Raw genomic sequence first — 4,863 nt, forward strand, 5'->3', positions numbered from 1 at the left:
TATACCTGCAGAAGTCTAGTCAAGGTTTTTATATCACAACATTGCATTTTTTTTTAATATCACAGTATTGCATTATTTTCCCTGGTTAATGGATAATTGGACTGTTGGAGAACAGAGCATTGCAGCCAGTGGCTAACTCTCAATGTGAGAATTATCTTTGATCATGAATGTAATTGTTTTACTTCCGATGCCCATAGTTAAACTTTAAAAAGAACCATGTCTCTGTTTCTCTCTGTTTACCTACTAAGCAAGACTCCAATGAAAGATAGTTCGCAATGCATTCTGTTTTCTCTATACTATATCTTGAATGACATGCAGTCTCGTTTAGATCTAACAAGTCCTGGGTATAAAGAAAACATGTCATTCAAGTGCCTGTCTTTCAAGCCCATCCATCTCCTGAGCATACAGAAAACAACGCGAGCAAACTCTAAATTTGTTCGACTGTCACGGATGGACGCTCGTGTTGTGGCCAAGTGTGTTAGAGAGTCGGATTGTTTATTTTCTTTTTGGAGGAGGTGTCCTACATGTAACATATGATATTTGATGATGTTCCTAGTATAAACACGAGAACAGGGCTATGTACTTGTTCTTGTAATTTTCCATACCTTGACCACTCCTAGGGAGAAACCCAGTGAAAAATGGGACTCCAAAATGAAGAATGTAGCCGTGGTCCTCAACGCTCTTCACTTGTGCTGTAAGAACCTGAGCGAACAAAATTTCTGAATTACAATCACATCATTTCGTGCAATTTTCTAGCTTATTTCAGACTTCCACTAAACCAAAATGTGGCTTATATATAGCCTCATAGCATTCGTTTCAAAAAGTTCTTAGTAACTTATATATCTATTTCCAGTTAATAACATTATGCACCTCATACTTAATACCTCAAAAATATATTTTTTCTTAAAGTTTCAAGTAAAAGTGCAAAGGTTATGTCCATAAGCAAATAAATGCAAGCCAGAACGTGTTTTTCTTAAAGTTTCAAGTAAAAGTGCAAAGGTTATGTCCATAAGCAAATAAATGCAAGCCAGAACGTGTAAACAGTTTGCATATGAATGGAAGGTTATGTCCATAAGCAAATAAATGCAAGCCAGAACGTGTAAACAGTTTGCATATGAATGGGGATAAGTTGTGTTGAACCACAGTGAGAAAAAGTAAACGATGAAGAACCAAGATGTCTTCAAGAATCTGATGTTGACATCAGTGGCAAATATAAGCATTATCAGCTAAAATATCCAAAGAAAATACAGGATAAAAAAACTTATGGCAAATCTTCATTCGTCCTCAATGCACAGCACCAGGAGTTACCAAATTCAGTGGAGGAGAAATTAATCTGGTCATATGTTATGTGTCAACGTTAACGTCACTACTAAGTTGGACTGGGCCGTTTCTGACCCTTAGGATTTAACCCATCCATAATTTTACTTAATGATCAGCAGTAAATAGTGAATTTGACTTCATAAAGAACTTTCTATCTCCCCTCTCATCTAGTAGAGCTAGTCTTTTTGTTATAGGGGAACTTGGAGTGTCGTCTTGAGGTTGCAAAAGATTAAATTGCATGTACTCAATAACTTAAATCACAGAATAATGTCCTAATTCATAGTCTTAACACCAATTACAAGAGATTTAATGACAATTTAACACTACCCTTCCGTATTTCCAGTAATTCATCAAAATGAAAATAATAAAAGAACTTTTTTCTATAAAATCATACATCTAGAATCACAAACATTATAAGAAGCAGAACATGTCCAGGCCTTGGTTTAACAATGCTCCAATAAAAAAACAAAGGGACATAATCAAGTTCAATATTATTAATAACAGCCGATATCGCAATACCTGGAACAATAGTTTGTGATTTCACAATCACTGTTTCAAATATAATGGATAGGGCTTCGGATTCTTCACCGTTTTCAATCCCAGCTTCTGTACTAATACCTCAGATATTAGATTCTTCTGACTTCCTGTATCTACAATAGCATCTACTAAACTGGTCTTGACCTGCAATTTCAGAATAAAGAGCTGCTCCCTCGGGTCGTCGTCTTCTTTAGTGGCTTGCTTCCCCGCCCTGCTATTGGGTTCAGTCATCCCGGGAACCTCCTTCGGACCCCGTGCTATCACGTACGCCTGCCTGCTCCCCCGCCATAAGGTTGAGACTGCTATTGGGTTCAGTCATCCCGGGAACCTCCTTCGGACCCCGTGCTATCACGTACGCCTTCTTCTTTAACCCTTTTAGTTTTAGATGAGGATACTTGTCCCAGCAACGATCAGCCACGTGCCATGTCTGCTTGCAGTGATTGCATGTCAATCCTGCCTTCCCCGAGTCACCCTTCTTCTTCTCATCCTTAGGTTGAGAGCCACCCTACTTACTTCCCAATGGTTTGGAGTCTCCCTTCGTCTCGTTGCCCTTCTTCTGTCTGCCCTCAATGGCAATGGCCTTCACGCTCGCCTCTACGATTGTCTCGACCGAAAAGAGCTTCATCTCCTTCTGGATGTAATCATTCAGACGTGTCATGTACTTCATGAAGATGGAGTACTCATCCGTTACGATGTTTAGAACCATCACCTGCTGCTAGAACTCCGTCGTGTACTCTTGAACAGTCTGATTATACTTTTGGCGCAAGCCATACCACTTGTATCAACGCTCCTCAAGGAACCCCACTAGATAGAACTGCTTCCGAAGTAGCTCCTTGAACTTATTCCATGACACCGCCTTCTTCTCCTGTTTGCAATAAGATTTCCACCACGTCAATGTGTGCCCCGAAAGCTTCAATGTCGCGAACACTATCTTCTCCCTGGATGAATATCCGTAGAGGGTAAAGTACATCTCCATATGCTTGATCCAATCATCGAGCTTCCCCACATTGATACTCCCATCATAAATAGGAATCTCAATCTTGAAGTCAATCTTCAAATTCTGGTAATTATTCTTACTCCCTTGATGTCCAGCGATCTTAACAATCTCGGTCTCCCCATCTAAATCAGATTCCTCGCGCTCTTCATCAGACTCAATGAGTTTCTTCTTACCCTTTGAAGAAGATTCTTCCTTTTTGTCCCCTATGTTGATGAGACCTACGAGTTGGGTGATAGTAGTCTCGATCGTCTCGATCTGCTTCTCCATGACATCAAGTCTTGTTGAATTATCTGCTTCAGTCATCTTCTCCTTCCTTAATTTCTAGACTTCTTCCAATGAAATAAGGATTTCGCCAAGCTTCTTGTACTGTGATCGAGTAAGGACCATACACAGGATGCCCCTTCACAGGATCTGAATTGCTATCTGATACCAACTTGATACGAGTTGCCGTGTGAGCACTCTTGATCGCAGAATTATCAAGAGTGGGTTGAGAAGAAAACGACAGAAGAACCAATATTGTAATTTGGGCGAAGGAAAATACCTTCTCTAGATTATGAGAATAATTTGGATTACAAATCTCTCACTCACAATCTCTCTAGATCAAAGAATAACCTCCCTGATCTCTTTTCTGATTACAATCTCAGTGATCAACCCTAGAAAAGTCGTGTTTCTATTTATACAAAATAGAAATCCTAAACAGTGCAGGAAAACCAACCCAGGCCCAAAAACCAACTCGCAGTCGACCGCAGAGCCATGAGCGGTCGACCGCGGTCAACACCCGAGACTTAAATAAGTTACAGGATGTGACCAATGACAGAGAGCAGTTTTGGTTACAGGGTTTTGGCGGTCGACCGCCAAAACCATCGCGATCGACCGTGAAAAAGTCCAAACAGATACCCTGAGCTGTGCACGTTCACGGTCGACCGCAGTGACACTTGCGGTCAACCGTGAAACAATAAAATTGTTTTTCCTGCAGTTTGATGAATCCTTCGACATCGCCGCTTCCAATGACTTTGTCCACGACTCCTCTACTCTATTCTCAAGATACCATGAGAATCATCTATCCTCAAACTCCCATGAGGATCGCTAAGCTCCTGAAGAGAAGATACACCCGTATCATTTAAACAAAAGGTTATAACCCATGAAATGGCGCCCGGGTCGAAACAAGACGAAACGGTTGAAAAATCGTGGGTTATAACCCATGAAATCGTGAAATTTGAACTCCGCCTAATTATTTGCCTTAGGGCCCAAACACAAGAGAAGGGTCAATAATCACGTGTTATAGCTCATGAAATCATTGGTTTTAAATTCAGAAAAGATATTTTAACACGAGACGTCGAACAAGTCAAAATGGTCAGAAATTATTTGGACAATAGCTCATGAAATCATCAGTTTTGACATTTCTGACACCTGGCCGAAATAGAAGAAAATGGTCAAAATTCATGGGTTATAACTCAAAAAATCATCGGTTTTGAATTCAATAAAGATTTCATGCGCTATGTCAAAACGGGCCAGAACTGACAAAATGTGTCAGAAATTATGGATTATAGCTCACAAAATCGTGAAATATGCACTCAACTTAATTGTCTGCACTGTGCCAAAAAAGGGCTAAATGGACAAATTTCGTGGGTTATAGCTCACGAAATCGTGAAATTTGACTCCACCATGTCATTTGTTATCGGACGAAGCCGTCGAAGTTGAGCATAAAACATTGCATATAGCTCACAAACTCGTGAAATTCGAACAATGGGTTAGAACCCATGAAGTGACGCACAGGTCAAAACGGACCAAAACGGTCGGAAAACCATGGGTTATAACCCATGAAATCACAAAATTTAAACTCCACCTAATTATTTGCCGTAGGGCCCAAACGCACGAGAAGGGTCATTAATCATGTGTTATAGCTCATAAAATCATCGGTTTTGAATTCGGAAAAGATATTTTAACACGGGGCATCGAACAAGCCAAAATGATCAGAAATTTTATGGATAATAGCTCATGAAATCGTT

The sequence above is a fragment of the Asparagus officinalis genome, chromosome 7, assembly GCF_001876935.1.
Source record: "Asparagus officinalis chromosome 7, Aspof.V1, whole genome shotgun sequence".
NCBI lineage: Eukaryota > Viridiplantae > Streptophyta > Magnoliopsida > Asparagales > Asparagaceae > Asparagus > Asparagus officinalis.